This window comes from Toxorhynchites rutilus, chromosome 3 (genome assembly GCF_029784135.1).
Source record: "Toxorhynchites rutilus septentrionalis strain SRP chromosome 3, ASM2978413v1, whole genome shotgun sequence".
In the NCBI taxonomy this organism is placed as follows: domain Eukaryota; kingdom Metazoa; phylum Arthropoda; class Insecta; order Diptera; family Culicidae; genus Toxorhynchites; species Toxorhynchites rutilus.
This window is the reverse complement of record NC_073746.1, coordinates 96,961,836-96,989,830: the sequence shown is the minus strand read 5'-3', so window position 1 is coordinate 96,989,830 and position 27,995 is coordinate 96,961,836. Positions and strand designations below refer to the sequence as shown.

The window sequence follows — 27,995 nt, the reverse complement described above, 5'->3', positions numbered from 1 at the left end:
TGGGCGACAATTATGCTGCCAAGCTTTACCATGCTTTTGGTTGTTTTTTTCGTTTGCGCCACCAACGCAAAGGAGAGAAGATATCGAGAGCATTTCGCTATGCACGGCCCGGCACGGGACGCTTCGGAACAACACGCGGCAAACTCCTCGTGTAGTACGGGAGTGTGTAATACTATGCTTCATGCGCGCCAACTCCACCCCATTCCGCCAGCTCGACTGGTTCCACGGGGCTTCTCCACAACAGATTCGACTGACTGACTGAAAGCGGTTCGAATCGAGGGGATAGAACTATTTTGGCACGACTTGGAAGGTTCAGTCTTGTATCGGTTCTAGTGCGCGTCGGAAGTCGCTTTCTGTCGGGTCGTCGTCGCGTCGGTCCCATTATCGGCATCAGCTGTGGATTTCGTCGCCAAGCGTCGCGTATGTTAGCAATCGCGCGGTCGTAAATATTTTTGTCCGCGGGTGAATCATTTGGACTAGCGGCTGGGAATGGAAGAACAGTTTTATTGACGGAAGCGATAAAATTGTGAGTGGCGTCTATGCGAAGGATTACATTGTTTTGAACTGCTGCACCGAAGTGAACCAGTTCGAGTCCGAATAGTTCGGATCACATTGGGTCTATCGATTGGAAGTGAGTGTCTACATTAATAGTAAATGATGATGATGCATCCTGGTTTACATTGCTGTTATATCGGCACCCCATTTAAATGGGAGCGGGGACCAGAGCCGAGAGCATGTTTTCGATAGTTGCGGTTTGCTAACATAATAATGTAGAGCTGGAATGGATTCCAAGTGACAGAGGGCCCGGAACGAATGGGGCGGTAAACAAATCGGAGAAGTGTACATAAATTGAAATGTAACTAATGCCTCGTATTGCCACGTGTAGGGTGGTTGCTGTTGAATCGGCGGTTTCGGAATCGTGATGGAGCGGTGAAAGGTCGGCGGTTTGCGTCAATGAGCACCCGTCAGCATACCAGCGGTGTAATGACGGCTACGTGATGGATTAATGTCATAGCGATGAGATGGTTGTACCGCAAAAAGGAGGGGATGCAGCTTTTTAAATAGTACAGTTTGATCTTTTCAAAATGCCTTCGGCGTAGAACAAGTAATAATCAATAATTGATAGATGAGAGGCAGTTTTGTTTTATTGGTAGAGGCATATTTCACAAATTTAGGTCAGCTGTTGATTCGATTGTTCGATCACTTTTTTCTTTGTTCCATTTTTCCTACAATTCCTAAATTCAGAACGTTTTCCGGTTTTGGTAAACAAAAGAATAATATTGTTCTGGATCATACTTATTTTTGCCTTTTTTTGTTAAATGAACTCTTTGCGGTCGTATCAAATTTGAAATTATGAAAGATAAACAAAATTGTTCAAAATATTTTTTGTGAACTTTAGTGAATGCATACTGAACATATGATGTTTCCATATAAACATAACATTTTATAATTCTCCTTCGTGTGATAGTCCCAGTCCTGGTTTTCGACTACATGTATCGCAAACATAATAAGTTTGGCGTTGTCCGCCTCATATCTTCCTGTTTGTACATACAGAACAACCCTTGCTTTTTACATACAGCCATTCCATGCTAAACTGATATAGTGGTTCTCAGATTTTCGTTAAAATTGATAGTTTCGTTTCTTATCGCAAAACATTAGACCCGTATTTTTTTTTTTAATTAGGGTGACCATTTCCATTTTAAGGTTGTCCGAAAAATCAACTTTTTCCTCTTTTTTCCAAAAATAACTTTTGAACTACTACACCGATTCAGATGATCGACATATCATTTTAAAGCCAATCACCTGGTCACCTGATTTTTTTTTTGAAAAAAATACTATAACTGCAGAAAATTTTAATTCTGATCTCGTTATTATTGATTGTTTTTTATTGTATTCATAGTCTCGGGACCAAAGGCGCTATATTTTTTAATATTTTTTCTGGAAAGCTAAGGATTTTTCACATAACATATGTCGAAACCAGAACGGCGTTTTTTTTCGTTTTTGAGTTATGATTTTTCAAAGATGGTCCAATGGCCCGAACAATAATTTTTTCTCCATTTTTTCCACTACAAAAAATCATAACTTTTGATCTACTGAACCGATTCAGATGATCGAAATATCAAATTAAAGACAATGAGCTAGTCTTGTTTCGAAAAACATTACACTCTGAATAAAAAAATTGTTTTCGTAATTATTGATTATATATGTTTTTTTATAGTTTACATCGTTTCGGGACCACGGGCGCCATATTTTTTATATTTTTTCCTGAAAGCTGAGGTTTTTTCACATAATATATCCAAACACCAGAGAGGTGTTATTTTTCCTTTTTAAGTTATGATTTTTCAAAGTAAACATGTTTTCGGTTTTCTTTCAATTTTTCTATGCGACTAGATTGGATGTGTGACTAGACTGGATTAATTGGATTACAATTAATTGGCAAGTGTGTTATTTAGAAAAAAAAAGACGGGTGGGTAATGTCGGGGACATAACCGGAGTGACGTAGGACTATACAAAGGGGACAGCTTTTGTTAAAGATATATTTTAAATATGTTGTTTTATTTTCTTCTCCTACGTGAACCTGAAAATCTACCTGAAAAATGGATTAGTTTACTGTTTACTCTTTATGAATATGTTGATGGTTTTGAAAAGAACCTTTGGTGTTGTGTTTTTGTTATCACTCGATATTCCCATCTTGTTCGGTTAAACCTTCCTGTTTTGCTATTGCGTTTGCCACTCGCCACAGCTTTCACAGTTGGAAAATTTCTTCCCATCCAGCTTGTGACATGTTGTTCAGTAAATTACATTTAATGCGACGTGCCGGAGAAACACTTTGCCACTCACTGAAACTAATTGTTGCCTTGATGAGCGCCGAACCGAAGCTGCTCTGTTCTTGATGCGGGTTTTCTGATTGTCGTGAGCAGCTTTGCAAGCCAACTCGAGCACTCCGACGGCCGAAACTCTATAATCGCTGTTAGGTATACTGGTGCTCCGGCACCAATCCGTTCGGCCTAGTTACCCTTGCGGAGCAATCAGTGAATGCGACCAACAGGGAACTGGAGACCTGCACGGTTCGAGTGAGACTTTGCCTTTCCCTTAACTTGTCCTCCTTTATTACGTCCACGATGCCGATGCCGTACAACCACACGGGTTTACGGTTCGAAAGAAAATACGATATTTTTTTGGGGTCCGCGTGTTTTATACTCTAGCGGTATACAGTCACAGGATAGAGACAAATCAGCAGACTCAGCCAGAGGGACGAGTCCAACGAGGCGAACGAATGAGCGTTAAAAGGGAGCGATGGCAAAAAAATACATTCATTACGATTTGTTCGCTCGTTGGATTCACATGCAGGCTAAAAAGAGTCCTTTTCAGGATCACAAAATTATCTTCAATCTAAAGAGTTTATTGTTTTGTTATCACTCGATATCCCCATCTTGTTCGGCTAAACCTTTCTGTTTAGCGATTGCATTTGCCACTCGCCACAGCTTTCACAGTTGGAAAATTTCTTCCCATCCAGCTTGTGACATATTTTACAGTAAATTACATTCAATGGCACGTCGCATTACCACCACTCAGTATCGGATTGGAGGTAATTTTAACCTGTAATTGAACATTTGCGATGACAGTGGTACAGTGTCGACTTTCAATGTGGGGTCATAATTTGGATCTCTATGTTTACAATAATGTCCATCTAAATAAGTCTCATTACATGTCCGTCCAATTAGCTAAATGTCGAACTAATTGTAAATTACTGTACTTTCAATCTGGAAACAATTTAAGAATTGGTGAAAATTGAATAATCAGGAAAGTCCCCAACTATCAATAAGCTCAGAACAACAGCCAAATTCACATACTCATCAGATCCTGGCAAACAAATTATGAAAAAATCAATTTGTGTTTTATTATTATTTTGGATAATGTTTTAGAAAACATTGAACTGTATTTCCTAAACTCTTTTTTGGAAGGTTTAATGGCCCTGAAAAGCGCCTTGTTTTATGGAATGGTTCCAATTTAGAAAACATAGTACTCGTGGTTTTGAAAAACACCATTTCGAACGCCCTCGATGCTGCCTTGTTCTGGATTTGCCACCAAAGCAGTTTGTATAAAGAACAAACTTTTTTCTTCTGCTACCTGAAGCCGTTTTGCGATTGCGTTTGCCACTCGCCACTCGCTGCAACTGCCTGTTGTCTTGATGTCCACCGAACCGAATGTGTTCTGTTCCGAATGCGGGTTTTCTTATCGTCGCGAGCAGCTTTGCCAGCTAACTCGATCACTTCGGCGGCCGAAACTATATAACGCCGGCTAGGTGGACTGGTGCACTGGTACTAACGCGCTCGGCCTAGCTACCCTTGCGGGGAACTCCAGATCAACACGGTTCGAGCAGGATTTTGCCTTTCCCTTCACTTTTCCCCCTTTACCATGTCCAGACATGGCTGCTTGGGTGGGTTTGTTGATGTGTTGTGATGCGAACCGATGTGGTGTACGGTTTGAACGAGAATGATCGTTACGGCAGCGGAGCGGGGATTTTTAAGCTGACTGGCTGGCTCGAGAATTACGCATGTGTGAGACTGCGACCAATGTTTCGTTCATTTTTTTCTTTTTCCTTTCCAAGCGTGCTTCATTCTATTTCGCTGCTGCCGCTGGTTGCCCGTTTTGGTCGGTACGATTTGAGGAGCACAAAATGGACCAATCAAAAATGGGCACATAGTGCATTTTGACAATGCTTGATATTTCACAATTATTCAATTATTTATCTCAAGAAAAATGAAATGTTATTCGTTATGATAGATGCGTAGATATATTTTCTATCAATTGATGCAAAAACCTTCGCGATCTATTGAGAAATGCTCGAGTTATAAGCGTTCCAAATCTTGCATTTTTTCCTACTTGTTCAATGCCTAGATTTCCATTTCACCCCCTATATCTTCCAGTTAGACGTAGTCCTACGTCAAAACGGCTAGTCTACTAGCTTTATTTTGATACGTAGATCATCTGAATCGGTCCAGTAGTTCAAAAGAAATAAATTTTTGAAAAAAGTCATTTTTGGGAAAATAGAGAAAAATTATTTTTTGGACCATCTATGTTGGACCATAATTTGCCATAAAAGAACAAAACTACCACTTTTGACGAAAATCTGAGATCCACTATATCGGTTTGGCATGGAATGGCTGCATATACACAGTGCCCCAATACATGGAGATTTCTATTGAGTTTTTCCTCCAGCATGGGTGATAACATTTGTTTATACTGTTTACCGTTATCTATTGTTTATAGAAGCATCGTTTTGATTCGTGGAAAGGTTCACTAGACCTTAAGATTCATTTAAAAAGTGTCAACTGATACACTGTTGAATAATGTATAAGATTAGGAAAGTTCTTTGATGTGGTGGCTAGACAAACGACCGCAAAGGGTTAAAACACGTTTGCTTGCTTTGGACAAGGAAGAAGTATTTATTCAGAGTATGCTCCATCTGCAGTATATATCAAATACGAAGCAAAACCTTGGCACAATAAATAATTTTCTTTGGATTCGATGGGTCGGATCATCACGCACAAATTATGAATTCAATGAACCCATTTGTAGTATGTGTCATGTGTTTAACCGATGTAATTCCTGTTTCGATTGTTAACTTTCTCGTTCGTAACCCAAAGCTCTGTTTTCTGTAGTCCTCACACAGATTTAGTTTACAAATAAATTAGTTTTAAGAAGTATTTGTAGATTAGTAGCTAGGTTTCGATCATTAGGGCACTTTTGAAAAACTTGTTGATGTTTTGTGAATAAGTTTAAAAGAAACTAGTATCAATTCATTAGAAAAAAGGTTGAACATACACCCAAAGTTAATTTTTAGCACATGTTATGGCATCCCAATTTATTACATTAAATGGGCTGAAAAATAACAGAAAATGTTCAACTCCCCAATATATGTATATCATTTGTATTATATATATATATGCTAAAGCCAATATGAGCGAGCGAAACAGGAGCCACATTTAAATGAAAGCATATGAATGTTTTTCGTATAGTTCGCCAAATACACGGCCCAGACAGAGAAAGATATATTCTCGTTCATGTTCTTCTTTATCCTCTTAGAAAACACTTTCCAACTTCATGTTACGATGAGGTGTAATATTATCACGCTTCTTTATAACAGCACTGGCAGCTATACGGATAGCGTGGTCGTAAGAAATAGCTTTGCATTCCAGCCGGCCTTGGTTCGATCCCCATTGACGTCTTATGGACTTTTTTTTGGCACAATCCCAAATGAAATGAGAAAAGAAATCAGAAAGAGATGTCTGCTCGCATACATACAAACCATTTTTAAACTTTTAAAACAGCTCATTATTTGCGCATTTGCCCCTCTAGCACACAAAGTGGCATCATTTCTTCCAAAGATGAAATGTTTTTAGCCAACGCTAGTTTGGGTGTACTGTCTACCAGTTTTGTAGAACCTATTCTTGAACTTTATCCCATGCTTTCAAAATTGTTTCATCCACAATAGAATTTTACCTCGGTGTAAATCCTATGAACTGAGATTTCTCAAAGGTTTTCCAATGGGTTCAAGTTCGGGGAACTGACCAATCCATGCTAGTTGAAGTACAAAAGTCTGTTCCAGTCGCGTAAATAGGACATTTCTCGGCATAGAAATAACGTAAAGGAGATGAAAATTAGTTGTCAGCTGTTCGGATGAATTTTCGAACTTTTTTTTTTGAGCCAACTGCCAATTGTAGTCCCGCGTTCACCATGCGATGATAACACTGATATAACTACAGGGTAACTTCGAATTAACGTACATTGTACTTCCAAAATTGTACGTTGTATCGAATTGTCCTTTTTTTATAGAGACTTTGCCTAATGTGGCATTCGTTTCTATTGTACGTTATATCGAAGCATAATAAAGAACTCAGAAACGTAGCTTATGACGAATTTCATGCCAACTCGACTGGCCGTTGGCAGCACCATCTCAGATAGCAGTGAAACGTTGTGGGTGTAAAGACATGGGTCATTTAAGCAACTTTGCATACTTGAAATATTCGAAAAATAATTAGACAACTTTTTGAAAAAAGCCAAATGTTTTTTCTTAATTTTTTACAAAAAATTATAACTTAAAAACTATGATACTTACAACATTCTTGTTAAAGGATGAAATGAAAGAATTTGTTTAAATTTTTACAAAAATATATAAAAAAAAAATTGGAGAAATATTTCGCTGAAAAAAAGTTATTTTAAAAATTAAAATTCATTTATCTCAAAAACGTATTTTTCTCAAATTCCCAAATATATATGAGGGCCTTAGAATGCAAGGGGTGTAAGTGACTTGATCGATTTCTCTTCATCAACTTTTTCTTTAGTTAATAACTCAACTGCAAAATAGTTCCAATTTAAGTTCGCTATAGAATCCGATAGATGAGGTTCTGACCTATCTTCCACATTGTCAAATACAACTGGGAATGTATTTGCAGCTAAGTTATGACCAGGGAAAAAGTTTTTCTAACAAAAAACTTTTTTATGTTTTCTTTGAAAAAACTTATCCTAATTTTGTTTAAAGTCAAGATAGCGATATGGTGTATTCGACAAAAGTTCGACTTTTGTCGAAGACGTCAGCGTTCTAATTATTATAGTTTTTGAAATATAAGTCATTTTTGTATGAAGACTCCTGGAAAAATTATGTTTTGCTCGTAACATTTTTGTGTGTAAATTCTCACGTTTGATGTGTTCTTGACATGCTTCTAAATAGCGAAAAGTTAGCAGAGCCTGTAAATTGCGATAATTTATACATAAAAATGTTACGAATTAAACACTTATAGTATTTTTTCAAACAAAAAAAATTAAAAAGTTGTTGCTCGAAAAATTTTTCCCATGTAAATGTGCCCATATTCCGATGTATGTGTGACATGTAGGAAATTTAAAGGGCTATTTTTGCCTATTTTACAGATTTTGAAAACAGATGTTTTTGAGAAAAAAATAATTTTAATTTTCAAAATATTTTTTTTTCAATGAAATTTTTTTCCAAAAATTTGTTTGATATTTTTTGATGGAAACCTAAATAATTTGCTTTTTGAAGATCATAGAGTTTGTAAATTAAACATTTTCGAAAAAAGGTGAAGAAACTCAAAATTCAAGAAAAACCCACAAAAAATCTATTAGACCTAAACAATTTTAGTCAAAGAATGGAATGTAGGAAATTATTTTGATTTTTATTAAAAATTCTCAAAGATTTTTTTGGAAAAAAATTCCCATACATCGGACGATGGCCACATTTACATGGAAAAAGTTTCTGGAACAACAACTTTTTCATATTTTTCTTTGAAAAAATGCTATTAATGTTCAATTCGCTAAATTTTTAAGTTTAAATTATCGCATTTTAAATACTCTGCTAACTTTTCTCTATTTAGAAACATGTCAAGAACATGTCAAACGTGACAATTTACACACAACAATGTTACGAGCAAAACATATTTTTTTCAGGAGTCTTCATACACAAATGATCTATATTCCTAAAACTATAAAAGATAGAAAGTTGACATCTTAGACAAAAGTTTATATTCCAATAACGTCTAAAACATTGTCGAATACAGTATATCGCTATCTTGACTTTGAACAAAATTAGGATTAGTTGTATTTTTTTCAAAGAAAACATAAAAAAGTTTTTTTGCTAGAAAAACTTTTTCCCTATAAAAGTGTCCATCTTCCGATGTATGGACAACTTGTTGAAAATTTTAAGGACTATTCATATATATATTTTTGGGAATTTTAAAAAATACTTTGAACTTAAATTTTTAAAATAACGATTTAGTCCGTGAAATTTTTTTCCAAAATTTTTTTGGTATTTTTTTGTGAAAATTTAAACAATTTCCTACATTCCATCCTTTGCCAATAATTTTGTAGTATCATAGTTTTTAAGTTATAAATTTTTGTAAAAAAATAATAAAAAAATTGGCTTTTTCCAATACGTAGTCTAATTCTTTTTCGAATATTTCAAGTATACAAAGTTACTTAAATGACCCATGTCTTTATACCCACAACGTTTAACTACTATCTGAGATGGTGCTGCCAACTCCTAAGACGAGTTGGCATGAAATTCGTCAATAGATATAATCATCGATTTCATGAAAATAAAAAAAATACAGACGATCAATCCTCGAAACATTATCAAAAAAAATCATAAATATAAAAAACATACGAACAGATTTCAAAGCTTTGTGAATCCCCAATAAAATTTTACCGCACAACGTTCTAAAAATCTAGAAAAAATCTTTTATTAAAAACACGTATATTCAAATAGAAATTATGTTGTTCTGTCTGTTTTCAGTTCATTTTTTGATCTTCGAAAATCTTCCCAGGGGAAGGAGGGCTGAAAGTACATGAAATTTGGAGAATCGATTTTTTTATGCCAAATGACTTAAAAATGCATGAAACGTTGAGATCTGATGTCATCTCGAAGGAAATGTTTGGTCGAAAGTCGACTTACTGGGACTTAGTCTCAGTAGCATTGAAGGTATGGAAAAAAATAATCATAGAATTTAAAAAACCGACCTATTTCGTTCATTGGTCCAGAAAAATGATCTGTGCAATATTTCAGCTCAATTGGACATGTTTTAGGGGTGGCTCAAAACACGCAATGTTTTGATTTTTTATCCTCGAAAATCTTCCAAGGGGAGAGTTCATGGAATTAGAAAAATCGAAACAATGTTTTCGATGCCAAATAACTTAAAAATGCGTAAAACGTCTCGATGAAAAATTTTTGGCCGAAAATTGAACTTTTGGGACTTACTCGTAGGCTGGGTGGTCAAAAAATCAAAACTTTGAGTGCTTTGAGGCCCCCTAAATCATGTCCGATTGAGTGGAAACTTTGCACAGGTCATTTTTCTTGGGCCAATGAACGAAATGTACATGGTTGGTTATTTAAATTTGATGGTGATTTTTTTTCGTATCGTAATTCAGTTACAAACAAATCTTATTCTGAGCTGTATACCATGACGGTTTTCTATTCGAAAGAAAGTGAAGGCTATTAATTTTATCCAAAATCTCCGCACAAGTTTCAATTTCAACGCCTCAGTAAATCTTCCAGCCGAATTAGCGGAAATTAATTTTATATAACGAGTCATATATATATCTCACAAAACCCGTTCAAAAAATTGATGAAAATTTTCTACCATACAAATGTGGGTCATTCTAAAGGGTGTGTCACATCAAATTGCATCACGGAAAAAACGCTGTAGAAATTTAATTTTTAGGAATTATATCTTCAGCTTTCGCTTATAATCAGATAAGAGTGTATAGATCACGTTGGCCATGCTTCACTGTGTTTTCGTAAATTTGGAAAAATGTCGTCGAACGAAAAAGAGCGTCGTGAATTAATCCTTTGCACTCATTTCGAGAATCCGGAGTTGTCACATCGGGACATCGGTAAGATGCTGGGAATCGTCCAATCCACGGTAAGCAGAGTACTAAAACGATACTTCGAGAACCTAACCATCGACCGGAAGGTGAAGAACGGCAAAAATGGATGCTCCGTCAGTGAAAAAGATCACAAGCGCGTAGTTAAGCAGTTTAGACGTGATCCGAGAAGTTCGGTCCGGGATGTCGCCAATAAGCTGAATTTGTCAAGTTCATTCGTCCAGCGGACCAAGCAGCGGGAGGGCCTGCGTACATACAAGGTTCAGAAGGCTCCTAACCGCGACGAAAGGCAAAACATGGTGGGGAAGACGCGAGCCCGGAAGCTGTACACCGAAATGCTGACGAAGCCGCACGAAGCCGGACGACGAAACCTACGTCAAAGCGGACTTTCGTCAGCTGCCGGGCCTGTTGTTCTTCTCCGCAGAGGACAAATTCAGCGTTCTGGAGGAGATTCGCAAGCAGAAACTATCCAAGTTTGCCAAAAAGTACATGGTGTGGCAAGCGATCTGCTCTTACGGAAAGCGGAGCGCCCCCTTCGTGATGACCGGCACGGTAAACGGGCAGGTTTACCTTAAGGAGTGCCTACAGAAGCGCTTACTACCGCTATTGAAGCAGCACGAGGGCCCGACCATCTTCTGGCCGGATCTCGCTTCGTGCCACTATTCAAAGGACTTGTTGGAGTGGTACGAAGCCAACGGGGTCACCTTCGTGCCAAAGGAAATGAACCCGCCCAACGCGCCGGAGCTTCGCCCAATAGAGAAATATTGGGCGATTATGAAGCAGGCCCTCCGGAAGAACCCAAAAGTTGTCAAATCGGAGGCGGACTTCAAGAGAAAATGGATTTCTGTTCAAAAAAAAAAAAACTACAACCTGACGTTGTACAGAACCTTATGGACGGGGTAAAGAGGAATGCCAAAAGTTGTTTAATAGTTTTTAATTTACTGTCTAAAATTTTCAAAAGGATCGGTCTACTGGGCGAATTTCTACAGCGTTTTTTCCGTGATACAATTTGATGTGACACACCCTTTAGTACGCCATGCTATCTAGACAGCTCCGTTTCCAATTATGCAAAATAACGTTTTTTAAATTAATGAAATGATAGTTTTATTCAGAGTAGTTTCATTTGTATCATTTTCTAATAGTGCTTGGATGAAATTCCAAAATGAGACTTTTGTTTGTATAAGCGTATCAGTGCAAATTGGAAGAATAATTTCTAATGAAACATAAGAAAAAAAAAGATTTTTGTGCAAACAGCTCTTGGGTTGTACCTTGAGAACGATGTGATAAATTGATATGTTATATCATAACAAGATTGATTTGTTGTATTATCACAGAATTGCTCAACATATTTTCCCCTAGAAAGTCTTTTATGGTCGCTTGGTTTTTTTGCTTATCAATGGAACACAAAACTTTTTTTTGTGCAGATCAGATACTTCTCCAATTCATCTATAACGATTAGACCTTTGAAAACACAATTCAGCAGAAGCCTCATTTTCCTTCGTCATTCATAGGACAACATTCTCTCTATCATATCAAATTACAAGGTTTTATTCAATTTCAGTTTCGCTTTCCGGAATCGCTTTTTTTCCAATCTAGTGATTGTTTACTTCCCCGGAAGCCCCTCACTCGGGTGGCGCTCCAAAACAAACTATCTATCGGTGTGAATATATGTATATCTTTCTGTTTACCGGTCGCCAGCCATATTCCTACTGAGTCTGTCTCCGGCGCGGTTCTCATGAACACCACGCGGATAGAGCACAAGCAACACCGCCACCGGAAGAGATGAAGTGGAGCCGGGCAGGAGGAACCACCGCACTGTGGGGTGACATTATCGTTTCGGTAGAGGCTGTCACAACAACAACAGCCATTGCACGCTGCCTGTGTTTACTGTTCCTGCAAACTGACGAAGCGAAACATCTGACATCAAAATAAACAACTTTTTTTTTCGGACGCGATTGAGCATTGTGTTTCGTCAATCTTCGCGCCAAGTTGCTTGATTTGTATTTTGTACGATTTGTGAATGGTGACACTGTCCCAAACAAAACCGGTGCATTTTTCCGTATTCCCGGAACGTCCAGCGTTTCTGGTTGATCAGAGTTTATGTTTTGTTTCTCCAGAAAATTTCTTTACTATCGCTAATATCAATATAAGAATCGTAGAGTAAATCTGGGAAGACTTAGCAGTCATTCACAATGACTTGTATGAATGGTACCTCATCAAAGTTGTTTCATCATAAAATGAATTTTGAAAATTTGGAATTATTAATCCGTCAGTATCCGTAAAACACCTTATCGATCCTCAAATACTCACATTCAATACTGGAAACGCAGTGGCAACCGACGACTAAAGACTGATGAAAAAACTCTTCCAATGAGCAATTCCAAATTAAATCGACAAATGACAAAATATGAGTATTTTTGATTCGAATGAAAGTTTGTACTCCGTTTGGGTTGGAGAAAAAATGAGTATTCCACATCAATTGGGAAATTTTTGGACTCAAGTGTAACTTTTGAAAAGGGCGTATCGATTTTAATAAGAGAAATCTTTGATAATTTATATCTCAAAAAAATATGAGTCGTACCGTAATAGTGTCTTAGAAAGAGTTATAGAGTATTGATGTTAAAAAGTGTAAAACTATACACTGAGAAATAAAATAGTACTCATTTTTTATCACTCTTTTTTTTTTCTCCAATATGTAGAATCTAAACACTTTTTTTTTGTCTGACATGCAAAATATATAGAAAATCTTTATTTATTTATCATTTATCACATTATTTATATGAGCTGTAATGCAACATACAGGGTGGGCCATTTAAAGTGGAAGGATTTGTTTTTGCAATAGCAAAGTAAAGAAGTGAAATTTTAAATTTTTTTTTTTTAAACATTTATTTTGGTCCAAGGAAATTTGTTCTAACTACTTTTTGATTATTATATCTCGTAAATGACCGCCTCTGGCCTTGACCGCAAAATGTGCTTTTTTTTCGGCATTTTCCATCACTTTGCCCAATGTTTCGGCCGATATGGCAGCAATTTCTTGTCGGATATTGTCTTTCAGCGCAGCCAGGGTCCTTGGTTTGCCAGTGTATACCTTGGATTTTAAATATCCCCATAAAAAAAAGTCAGGAGGCGTCAAATCAGGTGATCTCGGTGGCCAGTCATAATCGCCGTTTTTCGATATTAATCTTCCGGGGAACATTTCGCGCAATAATTTGGTCGTGGCAGCCGCTGTATGGCATGTAGCGCCGTCTTGTTGGAACCAGTAATTGTCCAATTCATTTTCACGAACAAATGGCATTAAAAAGATGCCTAACTCTTGCGAACGATGGCGACCTGATGTCGATGGAGTCTCTGCAACACTGGCTCGAACGGCATCAATATTCTCGTCGAAACGCCTTGGTCGTTGTCTGGACAGATGACTGGCATTACCAACACTACCAGACGATATAAATTTGGCATATAGTCGACGTATAGTGTTGTCTCCAGGCGATGTTTTAACTTTATTTTTATTTTTCCACGCACGTTTAGTAAACACAATTGAGAAGTTATTTTGAATGTACAGCTGAACAATTTCAGCGCGTTGTTTAGGTGTGTATTGTTCCATGGTTAAAATTGTACTGAAATGACGCTTCCAACGCGGTATGACATTTGTTAATCTGACATCTCTGTCAAAAGTTATGGGGTTGCCAGATGCTTCCACTTTAAATGGCCCACCCTGTATTTTGACACAATGCAACATAACATATCGAAATTATTGTTGCAAAGCTTTTCTCATAGCAATTCCTCGTATAATTCTTAAAAACAGTATACGAGCTACGAAAGGGATTTGTTCTGTACATTCAGTATTAAAACTCGAATTATTTACTGTCATTCTGTGTGAATTATTTGATCATATATTTCAAGGTTGTTATTTTCATCTCCATTTTGTATTCACTTTCTTCTTCATCTTCCTCAAAATCAATGTCTTCAATTTTTTGTGATTTCCCATTCTTTATACTGATCACATGCGACACTGTGATACATTCATTCAGAATTTAATAGAGGAATTTCGTATTTATTAACTACAACACACCTACTCGCTTTCAAAATTTGATGATTGTGGTGGCAAGACTCGAAAAATCAAAAAGTTATTCCAAACACCTTTCAACATTTTCCTGTGCCTTGTTAAATGATTCTGAATTGAGAATGATTGTCATTTCTAATTTTTCTCGGGAGATAAGTTTTATATTTCAAATAATTCCCTGTTCCATTGGTTGCGCAATAGAAGCTGCATTAAGCATTTGTAGAATGAGCTCAAATTAATATACTATCAGAGAAAATTTAATTCTCTTAATGGTGCGCAGCGCAGTTGGTGGTTGTTGTATTATTTTTTTTTGGTTAAAACTGACAAATTTCCGGAACAAACTGATTTTGGAACCATTCACAAAATAGTTGCCTGTTCATCCAAGCAACAGCAGAACCTCGGTAGTATACTGGAAGTGACAAATTTTTCAAAACATCGAGGATTATTCGATCTTCCGATTATCATCAATTGCAGTTTGAGAGAATCAGAAAATTAGAAACACGGTATGAAAGCTATTCGGTTTTGTCAGTGTTGATTCCCTCAAAGTTTTTTTTTTCCGTAATGTTATGTAATATTTCGATGTTTTGAAAAGAAAACTAGATTCGTCGCAATAAGATACCTGGTTGAAGCTATCCATTACCCGATAATCGACCGAAAACTTTCCGCCACAAACAAAATTTTAAGCTTGCGAATGCCGAAACTCTTTTTAGAATTAAGGCACTACTAAACTAGAACGACAAATCTTAGTTTGCTAGCGACTCATTTTTTAGTTTCTTGACACTAAACCTACCACGAGGGGTCAAATGACCCATTTTAAGCTACTAGTCAATATTTTCTTGCAAATTACATTGTCATAACATAATTTGCCTACACTAGTTTTCTTAAAACATACATCGAATGTATTTTCCAGTGTTTACTCTTGTTATTTTTTTTACTGAGAAATATATGTAATCTGCCCTAACTACCGCAACAGGTCATTTGACCCGTGCAAACATTCATATGATATCAGAAAGATTTGTATGTGTGGTTGTGATACAAAACCATTGCATTACACATTTTTGCAATTGCTTTATATATTTTGTGGTACTTGTGAATGAATAGTGAATGATTAGAATTGATTGTATTTCTGACTATCCAAGCGAGCTAACAGTAACCATTCCAAGCTACAGTGGTATTTTGCGTATCAAAAATTGTAATTTCATTATTTTGCCAATAATTGTTATCCTAAAAATGTCAAAATATACAGGAGAACTATAGTATGTCACGTTTCTCAACAAAACTATATAAATCGAGTTATTGATCACTAACCATTCATTAAGGGTCACATGACCCGCTGTGGTAGAAGTAGGTATACATGAAACATCGGTAGGTTTAGTGTTTTTTTATCCCATTTATTTATTTAAGGCTCATTAGCATTTTAGCTGTAACAGAGCCGAATTTTAATCGTGTACATGTCACATGGTTATCATATCTATAATTAGTACATTACACAATTGCCATTCGCCAGTATTTCTTCTATACCATTCCATATGGTACACATTTACACAGTAGCAGCCCATTTAGGCGTAAGAGTTTTCTATCTGTTCTTCCATTATCCAGTTAGACCGGACAGCGGAGACAGTTGATTGATCATTGTTGAGTTATTTATAGAACAGCAGCCCGATGTGTCTTGCAGAGCAGAGCAGTTGTATGGATGAATCGATCTTATTTCGACCGTGGATCGATCTCCATCGCTGATGATTGTTGCGTGGACGTAGCTATTCTGTAACAACACAAAGATGGTCAATGAGGGTCCTGAGTTTTGAACTCACGATCGATCGCTTACTAAGCGAACGCGCAACCAATGTGGCTACGGAGACCCCCAGGTTTAGTGTTAAACTTAACTAAATTACAAACTTTTATTTCCATCGTTCTGATGCTCTGGTTACGTAAGTCTTGATATGGAAGTGGCACTTCTCATAGCATTCAAGTTGGATACCGTTGAAAAACTAGTCAAATCACATACTTATTTAAATATACCACCGATTCGATTCACTTATCTCACCTATTTGTCATTCCAAAGGAATAAATACAAACTTCAATTCGCAAAAACTATTTTGCTGATAGATTTTTTTTTTCAAATTGAAGTATCACCGTTTACCTTCAAATGGAACTTTAACAATTCACGAAATAAAATACTGTACAGGAAAACCTATTTTTGTGCGGTTGCTTTTTGTGCGATTTCTCATTTGTGTGACTGTTTAGGTGCGATATTATTATTTGTGCGATTAGTTTGTGTGATTCAAGACCCGAAACACGCGGAAAGGGACCGCGCAAAAACAGGTTTGCCTGTACTACTGATTCTCACGCGGATCAAACTTAAGAAACGGCCAGGCCGTACAACTGTCAACGAGAAAGGTGCTCAGAATCATTCTTAGTTGTTGATTTTGGGCATATGAAAATAGTATGCGAGGCTTTCAATAGAAATACGTGGTATTCGCTACGAATCCCACAGTAAGAAAACTTTTCGTAAGCTCTGTGAATACGGCTGATCATTAGAGGCGGTATGAATACTTGAAAACCTTTTTTTTTGCTTTATTCTCATTTTTTGTTCAATTATTCAACGACGAAATAGAATCTGCATGTTATTTCTTAAGTTTCGAAAAACGTGATATAAACGGAATATTTTCTGTGATAAAATCGAGAGTGCTATAAACGAGACGTAATAAAAAATACCCAGTGGTATAATGGAGACGTTACTGTAGCTAAAACATGTTTTTTTAATTTTTAAATTTTATCATATAAATTAGAAGTCATGTGAAAAATTATAAAAATGAGTTTAAGATGGTAAAACTATACCTGACGAAGTTTGTGGAACATCGAATTATTATGAATTCTCGAAACTTTGAATTTTGGTATGCTAATAATAATTTTTAGCCACAAATTATGAATCCTGATGTGATTTAAAACAAAAAATCTCATCATCAATTTCTTCGAAATACAGCCGTTCTCGAGATATTTTGAAAAAAAATATTTCTAATTTTGTCTTCATTAATTTTATTTTTACATTTTTTACATTACCAAACACCATGCTCGATATTATGACATCCTCCAACTTCATCCTCCAACATCTAACAATCTTCCAAGATTATCCCTCCATTGAATCATAATTCGCATCAACTCACATTGTGAGCTAACGCCGAATTGTAGGCAAAAAATTGGTTAGTGCAATCGAAAGAAAACACACCCCTTTTAATCGTCAAATTGTTAACTTTTTACTATATTCACTGTTCATGTATTGAGCAAATTGCTGGATAAATTTCCTGTCTAATGGTATATAACACAACATATGTTGCAATAACGATTTAGAGTAATATGCATTTGAAAACTCTTAATGAATCGTTACATTTTTCGTAGAGTGACCCCCCTATATAGAAATCAAAGACATAGTCCTATGTCAAAATATTTTTAATTTATTGTCTTTTTTATAGTAAATAGGCTCTTTCAATTTGTTTCTCGTGTTACACCGTCATGTTCATGAAATTTCATGAATTTGCTTATAATTTTCAAAAACTTTTCCAAATACATCATTATGGTGAAGATATATGTTTAGGAGTTACGTTGAGAAATATTTGAAGACATGTGGGTTTTAACAAAATGTTTTGAACGTAACTCCTAAACATATATTTATATGATATTATATAATATATAATTTTTTTTCCAAAATATATATTTTTTATCAAGGCTCATATGGCGTTAGCCTCACGGGGCCGGAGTTCAATATTTTGACAGTTTTTCTTATTATCTATGTTAGTAATATGTAACCGATTACTCGCGGTCGGTTAGTATTACAAGTGTTCTCGTAATTGGGATGTTGCTGCCTCCAATGCTCTGTACGTGTGCCCGACACGGGATACTTCCTATTGGGATGCAGCTGACCATTAATCAGCAACGCCCCCCTAGTATGTACCCCATATCTAGCGTGGTGCGTCTTCTCGACTCGAGGAATCCAGGATAGAATGGTCACTAGCCGGCGCAATCATCAGCTCGTGTAGAGTTGTCATGAGCGGTACAATCTTTGGCTCTTGTTGAATCATCAGTGGACTGCACAACCTTTGGCCCGTGTATCTGTAAAGAGTGTGTGTATGTATTGCCACGACTAAGTAAAAGTTTATAGATCGGTTAGAAGGGATATGAAACAGGGACACAGTAGTAGGAAACATCATTAAACGTTGACATCGGTGTTTCTGAGGAACAGGTATAGATGAAGCAGAAGATCAGGATCACGGCTACCTAAGATATCCCGGACGGGCATATCCGATTGTCTGCCTTGTGCTCTCAGTGCTCTAGAGAGCTGAGAGCGAGCAGCATGGAACCGGATACACGACCAGACAACATGCTCGATGTCGTGGTAGCCATCGCCACAATCACAAAGATTGTTTGCTGCGAGCCCAATGCGATAGAGATGCGCGTTTAATATATAATGATGTATTTGAAAAACTTGTTGGAAATGATAAGCGAATTCATAAAATTTCGTGACCATGACGAAACAGTGATAGACATTCGTTTAGCCGCACCCTTTGTACAGTTTTGCTCATAAAAGACGATTACTGTTTATTTTCATCGAATTCATTCTAAAAAAAACTATAAATTCACTTTTTGTTTTCTAAGTAATTCAAATATGTAGAATCAGGGTGGACATCCGCTTAACCGCATCCTAAAATTTCAATAGAAGAAAATTTGTACGGCAAATTTCGAGTCCAAACGGTAGCTAATATTTAGTATGTCCACCTCCATTTTGGATCACTTTGAAAACTCGATTTGGCATCGAGTCAGACAGCTTTTAAAGTGTTGCCATATTGTTTATAGCCCAACATTCCTGAATTACTGCCTTGAGACTGGAAATGTTGTCAAATTGTCATCCGTTTGCATGCAAGATTCTCCATAGATTCTCTATGGTATTGCAATCGACTGCCAGCAGGTCATTCAAGAAGCGGAATGTCCTTCTCGGCAAACCATGCCTTCGATTGCTTGGAAACGTGGATCTATGCATAATCCTGCTGAAAAAACGACCTCCTCGGTAGCGTTATTCTCAATATGGCCAATCAAAACGTCCTCCAGTAATTGAAGATACTTTTCGGAGTTCATTCGGGTGAAAATGAAACAAATGAGAAGCTTGCTGTGATAGGAAACGGCTTCCCACATTGTCAAACTTCCGCCCCCAAAGTTTCGCTTCGATCTCACGACATGCCGTTGACTTAAATTGTACCAATAGCAATTGTAACAGTCCGGACCATTCAAATTGAACTTTTTTCGCCGGAAAATACAACATTTCTCCATTCTAGTTTCTCCATCAGTTTCGGCTTCCCTTGAGGTTTCTTCCACATGATGTTTGGTGACTCGTTCAAGATGCGCGCAATATGCCTCTTCGTTACTGGAACAACCGATTCTGCCTTAATGTATGAGCAGGACCTCGTGTCCTGGTTGCTAAGTTTCTTATTCGACCTTTAAGACGCAAAGTAACTTTGGTGTTCCCATTTGTTGGTCGTTATATCCCATATTTCTGGCCCTATTTAAAGAAATTCCGTACCACTTTCTCAGATAGACCAATTTTTGTTACGATCGAGCGATTAGAAAACTTTTGTGCACTGAATATCTTTATTATTTTCCGCCCCTTCCGTGTTCCACCTTCCACCATTCCTTTAAATTCTACGTAAATCACTAATCTGACCAACTTCTTACGTTGCACATCTAATATTTATCTTGTAAATTGAACATTCCCTAGTATGTTTTCAAAAAACACAGATAAAGCCTTGGTGATTATGCGAAAACTCGATTTTTATGCCCTGCGGCTAAACGTATGTCTCGGGAAAAAACGACGTTTGAATGTTTATATTAACCGATGCCGCTTTGTGTGTGTGTTATTGTGACGCACGTCCTTTCAATAAAAGTGACTTAAATATACTATCAGCAAATAAGCATCCCGATAAAAAGAAAAGTTGTTTTGTAAGTGTTTCAAGTTTTTTTTTTCAATGCGGCTAAACGAATGTCTATCGCTGTATAACATGACAAATATATTAAAAGAGCCTATTTACTATAAAAAAGACAATAGATTAGAAATATTTTTTTAAATATTTCGAGAATGGCTGCATTTAGAAAGAGATTGATCAAGAGCTTTTTTGTTTTAAATCGCATGTGTCTCTTTTATATGAAAAAAATAAAAAAAAATAAAAAAATACATATATAAATTAACAAAAAATAAAACTAAAACAGACAATAAATTAGGAATGTATTTTTTTCAAATATCTCGAGAATTGCTGCTTTTAGAGGGAGATTAATAAATAGCTTTTTTATTTTAAGTCACTCCAGGATTCATAATTTGTGGCTAAAAATGATTGTTCACATACAAAAATTCGATGTTTCGAAAATTCATAAAAATTCATTGTTACACAAAGTCCTTCTAACAATATTTTACCATCTTGGACTCATTTTTTAAATTAAAAAATTAAATTTTAATTTTAAATTTTAAATTGACTTCTATTTTCTATGAAAAAAAATAAAATAAAGAGTACTAATTTTATTTCTCAGTGTATATTTTTTCACATTTTAACATCAATACTCCATAACTCTTTCTAAGACACTATTTCGGTACGACTTATAGTTTTTGAGATATTAATTATCAACGATTTCTTTTACTAAAATCAAAACGCCTTTTTCAAAAATTACACTCGAGTCAAAAAAATCCCAATTACTGTGGAAACTCATATTTCCTACAACCCAAACGGAATACAAACTTTTATTCGAATCAAAAATACATGTTCTTGAAATCTGCATTTTTAGGACGATTTCATATGAAATTGCTCCATATCGTCAGATCGCACTGGAAGCAACTTCCGCCAGCGCCAAACAGAGAGACAAACTTTCCGAATCAACTCGCAGCAACAAAGTGTGCTCATCCAGAATCAAATTTCCGACAAATCTCACTTTTCCCATGTACTTATGTTCGCCATTTTTCTTCTGTTTCAGCGCAGGAGTGTAACTTTTGCGGAAATTCACCGCTTGATCACTTCACGCCGCCATCTGCCCAAACACCGCTCCTCGTAGCATCAGCAGCAACAGCAGCGACTATTGGTCCCTTCGAGTAGAAATATAACTGAGGAAAGCAGAACTCGTTTTTTTTATATTCTGTTTAAAATTTTACACCCATGTGAGTGAGTATTGTGGCAAAACTACGAAACGTGATGTTCACTGGAAAAACGATCGGGTGATTCAGCAAAGTGTGCAACACGAGCGGGAAAACAGCGCGCGGAAAACAGTGGTGAACATCGTTCTAAAAATACTCGTGTTCACACTGAAAACTTTGGAAGGGCTTTAGTGCGGGAGGAAAACACTGCAAAAATATACCGCCAAGTTATCCGATCGGTGCTCATATATGTAGCAGGTTTTATTTTCACGTGAACTAAACGACAACTGCAGAACTACGGAAGGGTATTTGTCTTCGTGTTTCCTCTCCCAGGTTATTTTTTTCCTTTTCTGAAGCAGCATCCATCCGTTCAATGCCCGGCCCGGCGAGCAACTAGTTCCATGGGGGTAGATGAATCGAGGGAAAGTGAGATTTCTGTGCAACCGAAAGTCAACAGCGCAAGTGGAATGTGTAATGTGGACAAAAGAGTTTCCTAAGAAGATAAAAAGCGGAAGCTTCTTTGGATGAAAAAAAAAAGGTGTATATAACGGATTCTGAACTGAATGAGAGGGATTAAAATATGTGTGCCGGTGGAACATTAAGTGAAAAAGTTTTCCTACGTTTCTGTGTGCAATAAACAGTACCTCGAAAGGCTCGGTGTTAATCACTTTTTTACATTGCTACCACCCCCGAAGCAAAATCGGCAGAGTTCCTGAAAAGACCACAACCGCTGTGCATTTTTAATCACCAGTGTAAACATCATAAATATAGACAGCGTCTCTTCCCGGTCTCAGACAAATCCGGCTGGACGCCGGAAGTGCTCAGCCGTTCGGTTCGAATTGATGCTCCATCGTGTTGGTGAATGACGGAGGAGAAAAGTTACGACGGAATCAGAACTATAAAATAGCCGGCTGTTTTTGGGATACCAACCCGCACGGGTAGGGGCTTGTGGCAAAAGTTGGACAATCCAGACGAGAGCGAGGTAAGTTGATAAGTGCATCAGCTAATATTTTTACGGTTTTATGGGTCGAAATGACAGCGTCAATGGTAGTTGGGTAGTAAAAAGAAATTATTGAGGGAAGCATTTCATCTTCTGACCCAGTTAGAGCTGCAGTTGCATAACGGGTCTAGAACTAATTCACTCGGTCGAATGCCCTTGCAGAAAGTTGAAAGCGACTTTTTATTCCAGTCGTATTATATTTGGACGTTAATATTTTCTCTGAACCAAATGGCGATGAACAAATCAGATTGAGAGATTAGCTCCCGATCATAGATGAAATCAGTGAAAAGTTATTAAATTTTTCATTATTTGTAGTTCTGGATGCTTTGAACAGGAGTAAATTTTTTTTCTCCGCATCCACCGATCTATATTACATGTCAATATCGAATATTGATAAATATAAATTTCTAGATGGTCATGAGAACAATGTTACGGATATATTTTTTTAATGATATTTGTTAACACTGGGCAAACAGTATAAGTACTATCCTAAAAATGTGAGGTTTCAAAACACGTCGACAGAGAATGAATATAGAAATTCTAGACCTACTTTTCTCAACCATTAAAAGAAAAACTGAATGTTTCAATTGTAGATGGTGATCCATTTCTCTTTTGTACCGTTTTGTCTCATATTCCAAACAGTCTCAAAATCCGAACACTTCATTTTTAAATGTAAATTTACCACGCTTTAATGTTATAAATAATTGAATAATGAAAGTCCTGATAATCTTGGAGGTATAGGCTACACTTTAACATCATTTACAGGCATTGATATAGCATATAATTAAAAATATTAAACATTTACAAAAAAGTGACTGTCAAAACCAAAGATAAAATGCTTGCGTTGGCAAATTGCGTAAAAACAAGCATCGTTAGTTTTTCAGTTTTTGGAGTTTTTTCAACTATTTTGTTTGCTGTTTTCATATTAAGTGCTGGAAAGGTTAACGGACTATAAATAAATAGATTAAAAAAAATATATTATGTGCAGAAATATTCATTAAAATTAGTATTGAAGTAGTGTTCGGAATTTGAATCATACATAGATACTTCATTCAAATTTCGAACACTTCATTTTAAATGTAATTTTACTAAACTTTAATGTTATAAATAATTGCATAGTGAAAACCCTAATATTCTTTGATTTATAGGCTTCATTTTAAAATTAATTTCCTGGTATCGATACTGCCTATAATTTATAATACTAAACATTTACAAAAAAAAAGTGACTATCGAAAACCAGTGATAAAATATTTGCATTATCAAATTCCGTAGAAAACAAGCATAGTGATTTTTTAAATTTTTGTGGTTAAAACTATTTTGTGTGCTGTTTATATGTTCGTTCGGTAAGAATCTCTGTAAATTGTTAAAAAAATCTTTTATGCAGAAATCTGTATTAAAATTAGCGTTAAAGTAGTGTTCGTAATTTGTATCAAGTTTCGACGCATGAATAAAAAGAAAATATTTGAACACACTATTTTCCGGCAAATACAGCGATAGTTCACAAATTGGGATACAAGGACAATCCAATTCCGGAGCAACAATATAAAAAGATCATTTGTTAACAAATGTTTGCGAGCTTTTTCCTTGCAGAACGCAGGCCGCAGGTGCAAACCAACGAGAGTAAAATTGATTTGCTTAGCCTGGTGTTCAACTAAAACCGCAATAACAAAACCGGGATCCCTAAGTGACAGGTCGAACTCGAATATATACCGATTCGATTATACAGCCATTCCATGCCAACCCGATATAGTGGTTTTCCAATTTCCGTGAAAAATGGTAGTTTTGTTTCTTCATCGCAAAATATCAGACCCGTATTTTTTATTTTTTCCAAAAATGACTTTTTTTTTTCAAAAAACTCTAACTTTTGAACTACTGGACCGATTCAGATGATCGACATATCAAATTAAACCAGTTAGCTGGTTTTTTTTGAGAAAATACTACATCTACAAATTTGAAAAAAATGAATTTTAATTTCATAATATGTATTCAATACGTAGTTCAAAAGATATGAATTTTTTAAACAAATGCATTTTGGCTGTTCGGAATTTGAGACAAATGTGATTAAGGTAATTTTTAGTTTTTCACCATGAAAATATATTTGTAAATCAATTTTTGTCAAATGAAAAAGAAAGCTCTATTGTATCCAAAAATCAAATTAATTTCGCGAAAAAGTACCATTTTGAGTAATGAGACACTGTTTAATGGCCATCAAAAATCATCAAAAGTGTTCGGAATTTGAGACAAAACGGTACAAGGCTGGAAATTAAATCCGTCATGTTCCTTTGTTAATTGGTGTGGCACATAAACATCAAACTAGAATTCAGCTGTTTGCAAATTGTTTCGAATTGTTTTATCGATCCTTAGCTGCTGAGCGATGCTACGACTGCTAACATACCGGAAAAAAATGATAATTTCTGTGATTTTATGGATACTTTTGCGAGGTGTAACTTACGAAAAGAGAATCAACGAAACCAAAATTGCATATTAATCGATATAGCAATATCAGGACTGTATATATCATTTACCTTTGTTGTGCTCCCGTGGCCGAGTCGTTAGCGTCATAACTAACATGCCGGGTGTTCGGGTTCGATTCCCGTTCTGGTCGGGGGAATTTTTCGTCAAAGAAATTTACTCCGACTTGCACTGTGATCACGCGTATTCTAGAGCTTGCCATTCAGAATGCATTCAAGGCGTGTTATTTGGCATAGAAATCTCAACTAAGTACTAATAAAAATGACGCAAGTAATACTACGTTGAGACGGCGAAGTTCCTCTAGGAACGTTAGTGCCATTGAAGAAGAAGAAGAATCATTTACAATTTCAATCGCTTGGCTTGCATTTCCCTCTGATGAAAAAAAGCTGTAAAATGTATCGAATTTACGCATTGTCACTTGCTACAAAACCCATATTTTAGCGGAGAATTCCACCTTCTCAATGAGCATTAACAAGTAATTGTACTTTACAAGATATCGCTAACTACATGTAGAGGTGAATGAACTACTAAGTTTAGAGCCTTTTAAAAACAATGAACTGAACTGAGCTAACTACATCCTTATATCGAAAAAAGAGCCTCTCAGATTTTTTAAACAATTTATATATCCTAGCAGCTACTCAAAATCGCAATTTTCGTCATACTATGATAACTTTCAATTATGATAGTTTTATTATCAGAGCGTATCCAGAATTATGAACCTCGCGTTTGACATGTTCTTGACATGTTTTTAAATAGAAAAAAGGTAGCTGAGCATGTAAATCGCAATAATTTATACTCTAAAGTCGCTTTTTTTTGGCGAATCTAACCTATTTTTTCTCGCGGATTTCGGGATTTGTTTACGCGGATTTCGGAATTTACGCGGTTTTTTCTACGCGGATTTCGGAATTTACGCGGCACGTATCGACCGCGTTAAAAGTGATTCCAGTGTAAACAGATTTTATGTGTTAATTGATGAAACTTTTCACGAAAAGGGTTTGTAATGCATCACTGATTAGTAGCTGAGAAATATAGGGAAAAGTTCAGTTAATCTTTTTTTTTTTAAATATGGGTTGCATTTTAAACTAATAATTCACTGTTTGTTATATTTTCACACGGACGCGGTTATCTCATACGCGTGTATTTATGCGCCACGTATCTCCCGCGTAAAAAGCGACTCTAGTGTACATGAAAATGTTTTGATTAAACATTATTAGTAATTTTTAAAAGAAAAACATGAAAGTAGTTATTCGAAAAACTTTTTCTTTGCCCATCTTTCGATGTATTTTTCTCTGTACATCTTCCGATGTATCGGTGACTTGTGGAACATTGTATGGGCTATTCATATCGAAAACATGTGCTTTTAAAATTCTGGAAAAAATAGATATTAATAGCCATTACAATTGCCAACAAGTCACCCATACATCGGAAGATGGGCACCTTTGCAGGGAAAATATTTTCTAAATTTTGGAAACCTAAGTTTTTGAGAAAAATTAATTTTAGTTTTGAAAACAATTTATTTTCAGCGAAATTATTCGAAAATTTTTTGGATTTTTTTTATGAAAAAAAATGAAAATGAATTTTTATGAAAAAAAATATGAATTTTTATGAAAATTTTAACAATTTTGTACATTTCATCCCTTGCTAATTATTTTTCAGGTGTCTTACTCAAAAATTTAATTTCAAAAACATTTTTATCTCGAAACACCTTATCATCGTTTTTTTCCAAATCAACAAATTTTGACGAATAATGGAGGTATGAATTTGTTTAAAAATTATGAAAATTCAATACTTTGCGAAACTCTAACCATTTGAGAAAAGCAATTTTATGTTTATGTTTTTAGTTTTGAGATATAAAGGATACTGGCGAGCCCTACGGAAGGAACTGGAGATCTTCGCCACATTTGGAGGAGGATCTCTAATGGTTTGGTTTGAATTCTGTTTTACAGGCATGCTTGATTTGGCGTTCACTTCTTGTAAAATGAACTCGTCAGGTTACATTCAGATTATGAAACACTGCTCGACTCCATTAGGAGCAAAGAACAGCCCCAAAAATTTCGTATTTCCACAAGATAACATTAGGACTATGCACTAGGACTAGGTTCCATGCTGCCCGCTCACAGCTTTCCCGAGCATTGAGGGCACTAGGCAGACAATCGGATATCCCCGTCCGGGATATCTTAGGTAGCCGCGATCCTGATCTGCTGCTTCATCTATACCTGTTCCTCAGAAACGCCGATTTCAACGTTTAATGATGTTTCCTCCGTTGTATCCCTGTATCATATCCCTCCTATCGGATCGATAAACTTTTACTTAGTCGCGGCAATACATACAATACAAGAGAGATGCACCACGATTGATTTGAGGTACAGACTAGGGGGGCGTCGCTGATAAATGATCAGATGCACCCCAATAGGAAGTATCCCGTGTCGGCCACACATACAGAGTACTGGAGACTGCAACATCCCAATTATGAGAATCTTTGTAATACTAACTTCGAGCCAACTGTGAGTAACCGGTTACATATTACTAACATAGTCGTAAGACAAAAATTATCAAAATATTGAACTCCCGGCCCCGTCAGGCTAACGCCGTGTGTGTCTTAATAAAATATATATTTTGGAAAAAAAACACTAGGACTCATACTAGTACAACTACAAAATCATGCTTCGATACCCAGAAAATCGATTTTATGGAATGCTCAGAATGCAGTTCCTATCTAAATCCAGTTGAAAAATATCTGGGGAGTCCTTTCAGATGGACCTATGCTGATAAGAATGCTGACAACATCAATGGTCATCTTGGAAGCGGAGCGGAATATTGAACAATATGTTTTCAAGAATTGATTCCCAGTATGAATTTCCCATGTTATTGAATTGAGGTCAATTAATTATTGACATTCGAAA

General features: G+C 36.2%; 1 protein-coding gene across 1 annotated transcript in view; it reads left to right on the top strand.

Moving 5' to 3' along the window:
- Positions 1 to 328: 328 nt before the first annotated feature.
- LOC129776042 (netrin receptor unc-5-like) overlaps positions 329 to 27,995 on the top strand; it is a 413,378-nt gene continuing 385,711 nt past the window's right edge. Inside the window, exons 1-2 of the mRNA XM_055781415.1 lie at positions 329 to 631; positions 21,464 to 22,602. The gene's annotated coding sequence lies outside the window, so the exon portion shown is untranslated. The remainder of the gene's footprint in view (positions 632 to 21,463; positions 22,603 to 27,995) is intronic.